This window comes from Balaenoptera borealis, assembly GCF_965194805.1.
Source record: "Balaenoptera borealis genome assembly, chromosome: 2".
In the NCBI taxonomy this organism is placed as follows: domain Eukaryota; kingdom Metazoa; phylum Chordata; class Mammalia; order Artiodactyla; family Balaenopteridae; genus Balaenoptera; species Balaenoptera borealis.
Genome location: NC_138867.1, coordinates 14,104,844 through 14,121,891, shown reverse-complemented (window position 1 = coordinate 14,121,891; position 17,048 = coordinate 14,104,844). Strand labels below are relative to the sequence as shown.

General features: G+C 40.0%; 1 protein-coding gene across 3 annotated transcripts in view; it reads right to left on the bottom strand.

Annotated features, from left to right (window-relative positions):
* FBXL7 (F-box and leucine rich repeat protein 7) overlaps positions 1-17,048 on the bottom strand; it is a 419,994-nt gene that overhangs the window by 80,720 nt on the left and 322,226 nt on the right. The window lies entirely within an intron of this gene.

Sequence of the window (17,048 nt, the reverse complement as noted above, 5' to 3'; positions counted from 1 at the left end):
AATGTACTGAGATAAAGATACAAATATTTGTAGATTTAAAAAATTTTAGCATTGAAGATAGTGTCAGTGGACCCATCCATGGTGTGCTTGTCTAATTCCCTAAGGTGGGGACTGAGCCGCCCGGGTGAGTCTGGAGCCACAGCAGGTGAAGCTCACCATATGCCTTTCCCAAACTCCAACACACTGGACTGAACGGTTGTCTTTCTTCATGGCCTTAGACATGCCAAGAGGAATGAGTATATTTGCTTTGTTCCCAAACAAAACTTACTTATCCATTTATCCTCCTTTTGCTTTGTGCCGAGTGATTAAGTTTCAAAACTTTCTCTTAAAAAAAAAACTACTGCTGATCTGAGAGCAATGCAAATTACCACTGAGGACGGAGTCTGCATCCAGGAATCCGCAGCCCTGAGAACTGCAGCTGTCAGATGTTGACCTCCGATTCCTGACTCCCTACAAAGTTAGTTTCAAGGAAGATGCATTGTATTCTGGGTCTTTGACCAACCTGACTTCTAGCCATCCTTAGCTCTTATAATATCATTTTTTGTTGTTGTTGTTCATAGTATCTTTATTCATTACAGGCAAAACCTGGAAACAACACAAATGCCCATCAACAAGTGAACGGATAAATGAGTTGTGGTCTGTGTATACAGTGACATGACTCAGCAACAAAATGGTAAAAACTACTCATAGGTGCACAGCATGAAGGAATCTCAAAAACATTATGCTGCAAAAGACTACGTATTGCAGGATCCCATTTATGAGTTCAAGATCAGGCAACACTAATCTATGGTGATAGATTTCAGAGCAATGGTTACCTGGGAGAGAGAAAAGGAGATGAGACTGGGCACTGTATTTGACACCAACCAGGGTTCTTGGCCTTCCCCAATCAATAGAAATTGACTAGATCTTAACGCTAATCATTATCATAATAATAACCAAAAAAGGAAGTGATTAGGTAATAGATTATCTACAGAGGGTGGTCTAAATCAGCTGTATCTAGAATCTGGCGCACTTTTCCTTTGCTGAATTCAATCTAAGCATGCTTGTTTTAAATGTCCATTGTAACCAAACATAAATGTCTTGTTAAAACAAGTTTATCTTCACTAAACTTAACTGTGGTCTTTGATTAGCTGTTTTGAACTGAAATAAAGCATATTTATGGTTGTTTTTCCTTTTGACGGTATGTCAGCTACATATAGGCAGAACTGTGTGTCTCAGATCCTTTAAAATGTCCTAGAATTTCTTCTGTGAAGTTTGAAAGGACCAGTATCACACTTAATTTTATCCAACATATGCAGTTAAAAATAAATTGAGGGTTTACTGCTTTATGAAAGGATTCTTTATCAAAGGATTAGCAATAAATTTTAATAAGAAGCAACTGTCTAATTTTATCAAATAATATTATTTGCAGTATTTCAATTCATGTTAAATTTTAAAATTTGAATGTTATGATGGCTTCAGTCCAAGTTGGGCAATAGACTGGATGTTTGTGTCCTCTCCAAATTCATATATTGAAACCTATTCCCCAATGTGAGGATATTAGAAGGTGATTAGCTTTGGGGAGGTGATTAAGTCATGAAGGTGGAGCCCTCATGAATGGGATTAGTGCCCTTATAAAAGAGGTCCTAGAGAGCACCCCAACCGCTTCCTCCATGTGAGGTTACAACAAGAAGACCACCATCTAGGAACCAGGAAGCAGGCTCTCACCAGCAGCTGAATTTGCCAGAGCCTTGGTCTTGGACTTCACAGCCTCCAGAACTGCGAGAAATAAATTCCTCTTGTTAATAAGCCACCCAGTCCATGAATATTTGTTATAGCAGCCCAAACTGACTAAGAAAACATGTCAGCAGAATATCAGGGATCTTAATGTCATAGATTCATGAGTGACAGAATGTTTTGGCTCTAGGCTATCTAATTCTATGTAATTCTGGGTATTTGTCTGCTACACATAAGGGAGAGATCTAAAGCTGCAAAGTCTGGATGCCTCAGTGCTTTCTTATAAGTGAAGTAGCAAAAGAAGCCAAAACCTCTCAAGATATCTAAGAGGAGGTCCTGCCTGGACAAAAGGTGAAGATACAGTTGACAGCTGACTTACCCCAATTCTCCTGATAAGGTTCCTCTCAAAGTTTCCATCATAGTGTACAATGAGGATGGTCATGGTGCTTGATTGACAGAAGGCTCAAAGCTGACAGAGGCTAGGTCACATTGTCCTCTGCTCCAAAACGTGCAGGGTGTCTTGGACTAACTGCTGTATGACATGTCACATGATCTGGCCTCTCATTCCTCTCAAACTCAGTTCTGACAATTCTTTCTCTTTTCCATTTAGCTCCAGCACACTGCTCCTCACTGTTTCTTGAACACACGAGGCTAATTCCCACTTACAAGCTTGGCACTGCCTGTTGCCTTTGTTGGAATGCTCTCATCATAAATATCTACATAGCTCATTCCTTGTCTTAGTTCGTTTGGACTGCTATAAGAAAATACCATAAATCGGCTGGCTCATAAAGAAGAGAAATTTATTCCTCACAGTTCTAGAAGTTGGAAGTCCAAGATCAAGGTGCCAGCAGATTCCATGTCTGGTGAGGACCCACTTCCTGTTTCACAGATGGCCATCGTCTCACTGTAATTCATAGGGAGGAAGAAGCTAGGGAGCTCTCTGGAGTCTGTTTTATAAGGGCACTAATCTTATTCACGAGGGCTCCACCTTCATGACCTAATCACCTCCCAAAGGCCTCCTTCCTAATACCATAATATTGAGAGTGAGGATTTCAACATATGAATTTGGGGGGATATAAACATTCAATCTACAGCACTCCCCACCTCATGCAGGTCTTTGCTCAAATGTCACCTTCTCGATGAGGTTGACCTAGAACATCTTATTTAAAATTGCAACCCACTTGCCTCCCACCTTGATCTTTCCAATCTCTTCATATGATCTGCTTTTTCTTTTTTTCTCCTTTTTCTCTATAGCACTTATCACCTTCCAAAGTACTATATAATATTTCTCATTTATCATGTCCATTGAATACTGTCTGCCTTCCTTTATTTAAATGCATGTTCCAGAAGAACAGGGATCATTATTTTGTTCACTGGTGCATCTCAAAGCTCTGAAAACAGTTTCTGGCACATAATAAGTGTGCAATAAATATTTGATGAATGAATAAATGAATGAATGAAGTTGGCAGAATATTGTGCAATGATAAGATATAAGAACCATGAGGGCCAAGATCATCTGGATTTTTGTCACCACGATATCCTTAGCGCCTAGGACAGTCCCCAGCAGACAGTATTTATTGAATGAGTGAATGAATGTTATTGGGGTGGGGGGAAGAGTTCGTAAAACCCAAATAAGCATAAGTGAAAATGAATACCTTTGGACCAGGACTGGGGTATTTTTGTGCGCCAAATCCTGTCCAGAGTTCTTTAGCTGCATGCGGGTCATAAAATTACCCAGGGTGTTACAAAAAAAAGATTATTCTTTTCAGTTACCTGAGAATTCAAAAGGGCTACAACTACTTAAAAGAAGGTCCTGACAAAGATGACAGCATCTGATAGGCAAAGCAAAAGTACATGAAGAAGGTTTGTCCTGTGACATAATGTACAGAATTCTACTGCAGTATGAAACTCTCTTTTCAGTGCTGTTTTCTTGTGCTGTAATCAGAGATCATGGGCTTTGGAGTCAGACTGACTTAACATCAAATGTCCTCCCCATCCTGTCCTAGACTGTGTGGCTCTCAAAAACTCACTCACTTTTTCTGGGCCTCCATTTCTTGCATTTTAAAGGGTTTTCTAGCAAAATTCTATGGTGATTACCTCTGGGAGGCAGAATTATGGGTGGTTTTACTTTGGTCTTTGTACTTTTCTCACTTCCTCAATTTTCACCAGTAAACACGCTTTTAATAAATGTTTTTATTTTAAAAGCCAAAAAATAAAATAAAATAAAATAAAATAATACCCACCCTTTAGGGCTCTTGCGAAGCTAAAAAGGATGTGTCAAGTAAAATGCCTAGACATTCCCCTCAAAATCACGGTGCCCTCTATGTCTTTTCTATGCATGATTCTAATATTTCTATTGCATAATTACACATAATAATACATCATTACAGATTATAATTCTAAATAAGATTTTGTTTTCTCATCCAAGGTCTAGCCATTCGATCACTTTATTCCTTTATTTTCTTCTTGTATTTTACGCCGTAACTGTACAGTAGGAAATGTCACAAGAAAATGGAATTAAAATTCAGGCCATTTCATTTCTTTCCTCAATGCAAATCTAGCCATGAGTGTTTATTAATGCTGGGTTCCTTAAAAATTATAGCATTACATCAGAATATTTACTAAAAGGGCAGAGCAATGATTCATATGTTACCCACTATTTACATTTGAAAGAAGCTAATGATGTATATCCCTGATAAGTCATGACTTGATTACCAAGCAAAAGTGACCATTAAAAGATGAAACTGTAGTTTACAATGACTAGCCCAGCTCCAGTTACTTGGAAATATTTCTTTCTGAAGTATGATTAACATTTAGCTTCTGAAATTAAAGAATAAGCAAATCAGTAGCCAATGAATTTGCTAATTTTTCTATTGCTTACTTAAGTCTTCATAGATACCACTTGCATAACGTAAATCTTATTGAGAAAGGAGCACTTCTGTAATCTGCATACTTCCAGAAGGCCAAGTTTTCAGCTCCAAGGCTATAAAACACACGCCGTAGAAGAAGAAACGGGAACCTTGAAGGATTAAGAACTTTGATAGGTTTGCACAGCTTCTAAGTGGCAGAGCTATGATTTGAACTTCTTGAAAGAGAAGCCAGTTAAAGCCATAGAATTTATAATCAGAGAGCTGTACATTTAAGGTTGTCTGGAGTGCTTTCAGCCATCAGATTCAGAGCAGCAATACTTTTATCTGTTTTATGTATGTGTCTTTCACAGAAGACAAAGATCCTATCAAAAAATCTATATACTACCTGTGTGAAAGTATAATTTTCAAAACCTTAAAAACATGACTTTCATATAAATATAAAATGAATAAATGTAAACTTTTTTTTAAAACTCTTTAATGAGGGAACCAGCAACAGGGATTCAAAAGAGAATAAGAATATATAGTCAGAGGAAAAATAATTTTGTAATAAGATTTCTGGATCTGATGCACAACTGATTCCCTACAGGGAAGATATCTTTTCTGCAGACAGAAATCATTTGAACGCTACTGGCTAAAAATCTACATGTTAACATATAACTTCATAGAATCTAGCCTTTTAGTAAATAGTACTCAGCGAGTCAAACAAAATTACCTAAACTTGTTCCCTAAACAAGAATACGATCCTTGGGTGAACATGTTAAGCAATGTTTCTGTATGGCATCAAAATGACATGCTCCCCTAGCTTTGCCTTATTTCCAAGTTTTAGTTAACTTTTCTTAACTCCCAGTAAGTGTCTTCCTGGAAATTGAAAATAGATTAGTAAGTACAATGAAGATAATAATGCTTTATTTACAGGTAGCTCTATAGTTTACCCTTTGATGAATATAAAATTACCTAGACAGTGAAAATGGCATCAGGATATTTCTGATGCAAGAGAGCATGGCTATTATTTTCTAAGAGTAGAAAACAGTTCTTCCCTATAAATATGTTACCAAAATATATATTTCGAATGAAAATGATTACTTGTGTCAAAGCAGTTAATAACATCATGAAAATCTTTAGACTGTTCATGCACTTCCTCTCAGACAGCACTAAGAAGCAGATGCAAGGGAGGAAAAGTGATGGATTGAAGGTGACATTCCTGACCTGGATGGGAAGATAAACAAATCTCCTTTCAGTACAACCTCTTTTAGCTTGAGTATGGGTCTCTGTGCATCACAGGGACAGATGACAAAACCTGGCCCAACACAGGTGACAACAAAGCCAAGGGTGGGATTGGAAAGCCTTGCCTTGTGCGGCTATTGCTTTAGACAGGGAGTCTGGCTCCATGTTTGCCCAAATTAAATTCAGAATTAAATTCAGAGGGGAGATGCCGGAGCTGGTCGATTACAGCAAAGCAGACTGGATAACCCGCTTTGACTCGATCTTCCCAATTTACCAGATACAGGCCTCTGAGGTTTTTTATTGCCTTGGTTCTTCTCTGCATTTGGACCAAGAGAATTCCTACTAACTCGGTGTTGTGTGTCTCGCAAGTGTCTGTATTCTCTTGCCTTGTTCTACTTGCAAATACTTCCTTAATTGAACTAGCTGTTCTGAAGATGGTTAATCTGAAGTGTCCTGTATGAAAAAGGATCATCTGACCCAACGTGGAATCAAATCATGATGTGTTTTCATCATATTTCTGAGAAGTGTTCAAAATTGTTACTTTTGAATATATAAATTCACATTGAGGAATAACACACTGATATTTATTAAGGAACAAATGATTTTTCTTGCTTGATTTATCCCCTAGGAAGTGCAACTTCTAGGATTTGTAAAAACAATCTTTAAACAGATATAATGAAATCATATTTTATGATATTATAGGACTGCTATTCTCCAAGGTTGCTAGCTCCCATGATCCTTTTCTCCACTATTGAGACAGCAGAGATAACTTCCTCTAGGAACTGCCCTGAGGGAAAGAGGGAGAGCTCAAAACAGTGTTTTGAAATTCACAGCAGAGGCAACAGTATTCTTGAAAGTCAAAATAATTTAAAGTCACAAGAAAGGCCTGGGCCTTTCCAGTGAGAAAAAGATGTGTGGTTTCCATTAACCAAAGGCTGGAGTATTTAAAGCATAGAGTTCACACCATAAATCTTGAAGCAGGGAGGCCTGTGTTAAGACCGATAGCGGCTTACTTCTCCTGAAGGTCAGGGATTGGGGTGAAAAGAACAGCAGAGGTCCTGCAGGGTGGGGGCCAGACGAGCAAGGACCATGGGCCACCTCTTTGTAGATAGTGAGTCACAACTTGGGGTTTCCACGTGTACAGACAAATGTCCGTTATCTCCTTTCCTAATGAAAGATGTTATGCAGGTCTCTGCACGCCAGCTCCCAGCCCCACATATCCTACCACATCCCCCCTTTCTGCATCCTCTCAGAATTTATCCCACTTTCCACAAAGGGGAATATTCTCACTGCCCTCCATGAGAGCAGCCTGGTGTGGTGATGGGAACAGTGTTTCCTAGAGTGAGTTTCAGAGAACACAACTTGAAAAACAGAGCTCTAGGCTCAGCCTGCAGATCAGCCTATTAGAGCTTTGATAAGAGTTCTGTGTGGGACAGGAGAACCTCTTGGTGTTTCCCTAGAGTGTCTGCCCATAAAAAATCCATTAAAACACAGATGTCCCTTTCCCTGGGATGACGCTGACGTCCAGGGAGGCCGTTGTTCCTTGAGTCACGTTGTGGGAGCACTGGCTCAGCTCCCTGGTTGTAGCATCAGTGTGTCCTGGGGTTGTCTCCTGTTCTCGGTTTTCCCACAACAGGAATAATACCATTTAGTATCATTGACAGTATCAGATGAGTCTGTGTCGTACAAAACGTACAGAATCTGCACTATGGTAAGGTGCCCGGTGCCTTGCCTTCCCTCCTTTTCCCCATATCCCCCCTCCTGAGAGTGTTCTGACTCACACCACCCCCCCCCCCCATCTACATCCTCCTCAACATTCAGCTTGAAAAGCCACTATCGCCAGGAAGGCTTCAGATACGCCACTGACACGCAATCTCCCTTGAGCTTCCAAAGCTTATTATTTCACTTGAAGTTAAGACGAATCTTAAGGATCTTTAGCAAAACTAGCTACTCTTTTGATTGCATTCTGCCCTGTGTTATTATCTCAGTATCTCTCTCCTCCATAGACAGACGTTTCCTTGAAGACTGTGACTTTAAGATGCTTTCCTCTTTGAATTTTATGCATCTAGAAAGAACCTTGACTAGAGTAGGCACCCGTTTGATATCTGATGGGTTCAACAGGTTGCTGGGAGAGAGAAGTGGAGAGCAAAGGGGAACCTTAAACAGTTAAACAGTGTGTCAGTCAAGATGAGCTAGGCCGCACTACAGTAGCGAGTAGCCCCGGCATCTAAGTGGCTCATACGGTAAAGACGTCTTCCTTATTCATCTACATGAGCGTGAACATCTGCATGGGCATGGTTGTATGCCCATTATTCTCCCTCTGAGATTCAGAATGCTACCTGGAATACGGCTTGTTGCTGCGGCAGAGAAAGAGAGAACTCTGGAGGGGATCTCCAGCAAAGCAGCCCACAAATTTCACAGCACCCAGTTAGCCAGTCAGGCCAGGGCTGGGCCTGAACCCAAGGCACCATGTCAGGGTCAGCAGTTCATGATGGATTCCGGTGATGACTGTGATCACAGTATTTTTATTAGCGGTATGCAGGCTAAGGTTGCCATTGTGTTTCACCTTCTGTCCTCGCTTTCTGAGAAAGAGCCAGAGGCCAAGATGGAGAACTTCCTGTCTGAGTCTCTCCAGGCATAAACGTTGCAGGAAAGTTGGCCCTAAAAGCACAAGGGAAGAGGGGAGAGGAGAGAGGAGACCCAGCCCCAGAAAGGGCCATGCTGGGCTCCAGGGGAGGCTTCTTCTCACCATCCTACTCTCCCTTGGGGCAGAGGTGACAGCGACCAAAGCTGGCTCCAAGGCCAACATGTAACAAATAGGCATAACTTAAAAGAATGCTCAACCTCACTTATAATCCTGGATATGTAATTAAAACAATGAGCTCTATCTTGGGAACAGGGCTGGATCCCAGTTTCGTGGGGCCTGAGGTTTGTGCAATTTGGAGGGAGTCCTCTTTAAACTTGAAGAGGAAAGAGACTGGACTCCTGCCTGATTGCGGCGAAATATCTTCCTTCTGCAAAATTTTCTGAAGTCTAAGTGAATCCATTTCTATATCTTTCCCAGGACCTTGGAAAGACCCAGGCAAGTGTGGATGCTGAAGTGTAAGCCTCACTGGCTTCAGGATTAATCCAGCTTTGCAGGGGAGGGTTTTAAGCAGGGAGAGATGTGGCCAAGAGACAAGTGACATGAGTGTACCTTTGTTCACTGTCAACCCCACATGTCATTCTCCGGGCACATTTCAAGATGCCAATGATTTGAATTTCAGTTTTAATTTAAATTACCGAAATAATCACATTACTAGAAGGCAGAAAACCTGCAGAGAACCCCTTTGCAGGATCCTCATACAGGAAATACCCAAGTGCCACGTATTATTATTGTGCTAATAAAACAATATTTCAAACGCAAGTCTTGATGTTCAAGTTTTCAATGTTATGGTCCGACAGTAGAATAACATTTCATGTTCATACTTTCAAGAGCAATTCTAGGAAAATACAGATTGAGTGTGGACTGGCAAACTTATATGCCGACTGGTGAATTTTAAAGCAAAGAGAGTCAATGTTATTAAGATGAAAATAATTGTATATGATTCAGAATCCTAAATCATTACCATATGTTACTTGGGTGACTCCGAACATTAGGAAAAAATATAAAAGTGAAAAAAAAACCCATGTTTCATTTTAACCATTCATTTCTTGAGATGGTTTTGAAACATGGATTTTAAATATACTTGAATGGCAGCTGCTAGCTTTCCAAAAGTATAAGAAAACTTAAAAAAAAATTCTATAAATTTAGTATTTTTGTAGTTACAACTTTCCAGAGATAAATGGCTTAGCAAACAGAAAAACAAAAAAATTGTAACCAATGAGCTGCTTTAAAAATCAAAGATGGGACTTCCCTGGCGGTCCAGTGGTTAAGACTTCGCCTTCCAGTGCAGGGAGTGCAGGTTCCGTCCTTGGTCAGGGAACTAAGATCCCACAGGCCTTGTGGCCAAAAAACCAAAGCATTAAAAAAAAAAAAAAAAAAAAAAAAAGCAATATTGTAACAAATTCAATAAAGACTTTAAAAATGGTCCACATTAAAAAAAAAAATCAAAGATAATTACTATAGATTACAAGGGTAGAAAGAAAGGCTTAAGATGGCTCTGAAGTTTCAAGGGTTAATTTTGGGTCATTATTAAATAATGATATGAAAATTCACCGTTATTTAATTAGCTGTTTAACACAACTCTATAAAGAAAGCTATATTAAAAACCTAATAATCCAAGGCAGCGGTCCAGGCTTCTGAAGGTCATGAATCACCACTCCAATTAACAGTATATTACTGGGCCTTCCCTGGTGGTGCAGTGGTTGAGAGTCTGCCTGCCAACGTAGGGGACACGGGTTCAAGCCCTGGTCCAGGAAGACCAAATGCCGCAGAGCACCTAAGCCCGCATGCCACAACTACTGAGCCCGTGTGCCACAACTACTGAAGCCCATGCGCCTAGAGCCCATGCTCCACAACAAAAGAAGCCACTGCAATGAGAAGCCTGCACGTTGCAATGAAGAGTAGCCCCTGCTCGCCACAATTAGGAAAGCCCACATGCAGCAACAAAGACCCAATGCAGCCAAAAATAAAAAAATAAATAAAATAAATAAATTTTAAAAAAGGGTATATTACTACTATTGATCGTTCCTCACACTTCACTTTTGCTATTTCATTAAAAATTCTAGGAGGAGACCTTCAAGATGGCAGAGGAGTAATATGTGGAGATCACCTTCCTCCCCACAAATACATCAGAAATACATCTACATGTGGAACAGCTCCTACAGAACACCTACTGAACACTGGCAGAAGACCTCAGACTTCTCAAAAGGCAAGACACTCCCCATGTACCTGGGAAGGGTGAAAGGAAAAAGGAAAAACAGAGACAAAAGAATAGGGATGGGACCTGCACCTCTGGGAGGGAGCTGTGAAGGAGGAAAGGTTTCCACACAGTAGGAAGCCCCTTCGCGGGCAGAGATGAGGGGTGGGTGGGCGGGGAAGCTTCAGAGCCACGGAGGAGAGCGCAGCAACAGGGGTGCAGAGGGCAAAGCGGAGAGATCCCCGCACAGAGGATCAGTGCCAACCAGCACTCACCGGCCTGAGAGGCTTGTCTGCTCACCCGCCGGGGCAGCTGGGGGCTGGGAGCTGAGGCTCAGGCTTCAGACGTCAGACCCCAGGGAGAGGACTGGGGTTGGCTGCATGAACAAAGCCTGAAGGGGGCTAGTGCACCACAGCTAGATGGGAGGGAATCCGGGAAAAAGTCTGGACCTGCCTAAGAGGCAAGAGACCAGTGTTTTGGGTGCGCGAGGAGAGGGGATTCAGAGCACTGCCTAAACGAGCTCCAGAGACGGGCACGAGCGGCGGCTATCAGCGCGGACCCCAGAGATGGGCATGAGACGCTAAGGCTGCTGCTGCCGCCACCAAGAAGCCTGTGTGCAAGCACAGGTCACTATCCACACCTCCCCTCCCAGGAATCTGTGCAGCCCGCCACTGCCAGGGTCCCGTGATCCAGGGACAACTTCCCCGGGAGAACAGAAGGCGTGCCTCAGGCTGTTGCAACGTCATGCTGGCCTCTGCCACCGCAGGCTCACCCCAAATTCCATACCCCTCCCTCCCCCCGACCTGAGTGAGCCAGAGCCCCCGAATCAGCTGCTCCTTTAACCCCGTCCTGTCTGAGTGAAGAACAGAGGCCCTCAGGTGACCTACACGCAGAGGCGGGGCCAAATCCAAAGCTGAACCCCAGGAGCTGTGCGAACAAAGAAGAGAAAGGAAAATCTCTCCTAGCAGTGTCAGGAGTAGCAGATTAAATCTCCACAATCAACTTGATGTACCTGCATCATTGGAATACCTGAATAGACAACGAATCATCCCAAAATTGAGGCGGTGGACTTTGGGAGCAAGTGTAGACTTCGGGTTTGCTTTCTGCATCTAATTTGTTTCTAGATTTATGTTTATCTTAGTACAGTATTTAGAGTTTATTATCATTAATAGATTAGTTTATTGATTTTGCTGCTCTCTTCCTCCTTTTTTAAAAATATATATGTAGATATGTATACTTTTTTCTTTTTTCTCTTTTTGTGAGTGTGTAGGTTTATGCTTCTTTGTGTGATTTTGTCTGTATAGCTTTGCTTTTACCATTTGTCCTAGGGTTCTGTGGGCCCGTTTTTTTTTCTTTATCTTTTTTTTTTTTTTTAGTATAGTTTTTAGCGCTTGTTATCACTGGTGGATTTGTTTTTTAGTTTGGTTGCTCTCTTCTTTCTTTCTTTCTTTTCTTTTTTTATTACCTTTAAATTTTCTTTTCATTTTTAATAATTATTTTTTATTTTAATAACTTCATTTTATATTATATTTTTCTTTTTTTCTTCCTTTTCTTCTGAGCTGTGTGGCTGATAGGGTCTTGGTGCTCCAGCCGGGTGTCAGGCCTGTGCCTCTGAGGTGGGAGAGCCGAGTTCAGGACATTGGTCCAATAGAGACCTTCCGTCTCCACGTAATATCAAATGGCGAAAGCTCTCCCAGAGAACTCCATCTCAATGCTAAGACCCAGCTCCACTCAACGACCAGCAAGCTACAGTGCTGGACACCCTGTGCCAAACAACTAGCAAGACAGGAACACAACCCCACCCATTAGCAGCGAGGTTGCCTAAAATCATAATAAGGTCACAGACACCCCAAACCACACCACCGGATGAGCTTCTGCCCACCAGAAAAACAAGATCCAGGCTCATCCACCAGAACACAGGCACTAGTCCCTTCCAAGAAGAAGCCTACACAACCCACTGAACCAACCCTAGCCACTGGGGACAGACACCAAAAACAACGGGAACTATGAACCTGCAGCCTGCAAAAAGGAGAACCGAAACACACTAAGTGAAGCAAAATGAGAAGACAGAGAAACACACAGCAGATGAAGGAGCAAGATAAAAACCCACCAGACCAAACAAATGAAGAGGAAATAGGCAGTATACCTGAAAAAGAATTCAGAATAATGATAGTAAAGATGATCCAAAATCTTGGAAATAGAATGGAGAAAAAACATGAAACGTTTAACAAGGACCTAGAAGAACTAAAGAGCAAACAAACAATGATGAACAACACAATAAATGAAATTAAAAATTCTCTAGAAGGAATCAGTAGCAAAATAACTGAGGCAGAAGAACGGATAAGTGACCTGGAAGATAAAATAGTGGAAATAACTACTGCAGAGCAGAATAAAGAAAAAAGAAAGAAAAGAATTGAGGACAGTCTCAGAGACCACTGGGACAACATTAAATGCACCAATATTCGAATTTTAGGGGTCCCAGAAGAAGAGAAAAAGAAAGGGACTGAGAAAATATTTGAAGAGATTATAGTTGAAAACTTCCCTAATATGGGAAAGGAAATAGTCAATCAAGTCCAGGAAGTGCAGAGAGTCCCATACAGGATAAATCCAAGGAGAAATACGCCAAGACACATATTAATCAAACTATCAAAAATTAAATACAAAGAAAACATATTAAAAGTAGCAAGGGAAAAACAACAAATAACATACAAGGGTATCCCCATAAGGTTAACAGCTGATCTTTCAGCAGAAACTCTGCAAGCCAGAAGGGAGTGGCAGGATATACTTAAAGTGATGAAAGCGAAAAACTTACAATGAAGATTACTCAACCCAGCAAGGATCTCATTCAGATTCGATGGAGAAATCAAAACCTTTACAGACAAAAAAAGCTAAGAGAACTCAGCACCAACAAACCAGCTTTACAACAAATGCTAAAGGAACTTCTCTAAGCAGGAAACACAAGAGAAGGAAAAGACCTATAACAACAAACCCAAAATAATTAAGAAAATGGTAATATGAACATACATATCGATAATTACCTTAAATGTAAGTGGATTAAATGCTCCAACCAAAAGACACAGACTGGCTGAATGGATACAAAAACAAGACCCATATATATGCTGTCTACCAGAGACCCACTTCAGACCTAGGGACACATACAGACTGAAAGTGAGGGGATGGAAAAAGATATTCCATGCAAATGGAAATCAAAAGAAAGCTGAAGTAGCAATTCTCATATCAGACAAAATAGACTTTAAAATAAAGACTATTACAAGAGACAAGGAAGGACACTACATAATGATTAAGGGATCAATCCAAGAAGAAGATAAAACAATTGTAAATATTTATGCACCCAACATAGGAGCACCTCAATACATAAGGCAAATGCTAACAGCCATAAAATGGGAAATTGACAGTAACACAATCATAGTAGGGGACTTTAACACCCCACTGATGGACAGATCATCGAAAATGAAAATAAGTAAGGAAACACAAGCTTTAAATGATACATTAAACAACATGGACTTAATTGATATTTATAGGACATTCCATCCAAAAACAACAGAATACACTTTCTTCTCAAGTGCTCCTGGAACATTCTGCAGAATAGATCATATCTTGGGTCACAAATCAAGCCCTGGTAAATTTAAGAAAATTGAAATCATATCAAGCATCTTTTCCGACCACAAAGCTGTGAGACTAGATATCAATTACAGGAAAAAATCTGTAAAAAATACAAACACATGGAGGCTAAACAATACACTACTAAATAACCAAGAGATCACTGAAGAAGTCAAAGAGGAAATCAAAAAATATGTAGAAACAAATGACAAAGAAAACATGATGACCCCAAAACTATGGGATGCAGCAAAAGCAGTTCTAAGAGGGAAGTTTATAGCAGTACAATCTTACCTTAAGAAACAAGAAATATCTCAAATAAACAACCTAAACTTACACCTAAAGCAATTAGAGAAAGAAGAACAAAAAAACCCCAAAGTTAGCAGAAGGAAAGAAATCATAAAGATCAGATCAGAAGTAAATGAAAAAGAAATGAAGGAAACAATAGCAAAGATCAATAAACCTAAAAGCTGGTTCTTTGAGAAGATAAACAAATTTGATCAACCATTAGCCAGACTCATCAAGAAAAAAAGGGAGAAGACTCACATCAATAGAATTACAAATGAAAAAGGAGAAGTAACAACTGACACTGCAGAAATACAAAGGATCATGAGAGATTACTACAAGCAACTATATGCCAATAAAATGGACAACCTGGAAGAAATGGAAAAATTCTTAGAATAGCACAACGTTCCGAGACTGAACCAGGAAGAAATAGAAAATATGAAGAGACCAATCACAAGCACTGAAATTGAAACTGTGATTAAAAATTTTCCAACAAACAAAAGCCCAGGACCAAAAGGCTTCACAGGCAAATTCTATCAAACATATAGAGAAGAGCTAACACCTATCCTTCTCAAACTCTTCCAAAATACAGCAGAGGGAGGAACAATCCCAAACTCATTCTACGAGGCCACCATCACCCTGATACCAAAACCACACAAAGATGTCACAAAGAAAGAAAAGTACAGGCCAATATCACTGATGAACATAGATGCAAAAATCCTCAACAAAATACTAGCAAACAGAATCCAACAGCACATTAAAAGGATCATACACCATGATCAAGTGGGGTTTATTCCAAGAATGCAAGGATTCTTCAATATATGCAAATCAATCAATGTGATACACCATATTAACAAACTGAAGGAGATAAACCATATGATCCTCTCGATAGATGCAGAAAAAGCTTTCGACAAAATTCAACACCCATTTATGATAAAAACCCTCCAGAAAGTAGGCATAGAGGGAACTTACCTCAACATAATAAAGGCCACATATGACAAACCCACAGCCAACATCGTTCTCAATGGTGAAAAACTGATACCATTTCCACTAAGATCAGGAACAAGACAAGGTTGTCCACTCTCACTACTATTATTCAACATAGTTTGTTAGTTTTAGCCAGAGCAATCAGAGAAGAAAAAGAAATAAAAGGAATCCAAATCGGAAAAGAAGAAGTAAAGCTGTCACTCTTTGCAGATGACACGATACTATACATAGAGAATGGTAAAGATGCTATCAGAAAACTACTAGAGCCAATCAATGAATTTGGTAAAGTAGCAGGATACAAAATTAATGCACAGAAATCTCTTGCCTTCCTATATACCAATGATGAAAAATCTGAAAGAGAAATTAAGGAAACACTCCCATTTACCACTGCAACAAAAAGAATAAAATACCTAGGAATAAACCTACCTAAGGAGACAAAAGACCTGTATGCAGAAAACTATAAGACACTGATGAAAGAAATTAAAGATGATACCAACAGATGGAGAGATATACCATGTTCTTGGATTGGAAGAATCAATATTGTGAAAATGAGTATACTACCCAAAGCAATCTACAGATTCAATGCAATCCCTATCAAACTACCAATGGCATTCTTCACAGAACTAGAAGAAAAAATTTCAGAATTTGTATGGAAACACAAAATACCTCGAATAGCAAAAGCAATCTTAAGAAAGAAAAACGGAGCTGGAGGAATCAGGCCCCCTGACTTCAGTCTATACTACAAAGCTACAGTAATCAAGAGAGTATGGTACTGGCACGAAAACAGAAATATAGATGAATGGAACAGGATAGAAAGCCCAGAGATAAACCCACACACATATGGTCACCTTATTTTTGATAAAGGAGGCAAGAATATACAATGGAGAAAAGACAGCCTCTTCAATATGTGGTGCTGGGAAAACTGGACAGCTCCATGTAAAAGAATGAAATTAGAACACTCCCTAACACCATACACAAAAATAAACTCAAAATGGATTAAAGACCTAAATGTAAGGCCAGACACTGTCAAACTCTTAGAGGAAAACATAGGCAGAACATTCTATGACATAAATCACAGCAAGATCCTTTTGACCCACCTCCTAGAGAAATGGAAATAAAAACAAAAGTAAACAAATGGGACCTAATGGAACTTAATAGCTTTTGCACAGCAAAGGAGATCATAAACAAGATAAAAACATAGCCCTCAGAATGGGAGAAAATATTTGCAAGTGAAGCTACTGACAGAATTAATCTCCAAAATTTACAAGCAGTTCATGCAGCCCAATATCAAAAAAACAAACAACCCAATCCAAAAATGGGCAGAAGACCTCAATAGACATTTCTCCAAAGAAGATATACAGATTGCCAGCAAACATATGAAAGAATGCTCAACATCACTAATCATTAGAGAAATGCAAATCAAAACTACAATGAGGTATCACCTCACACCAGTCAGAATGGCCATCATCAAAAATCTACAAACAATAAATGCTGGAGAGGGTGTGGA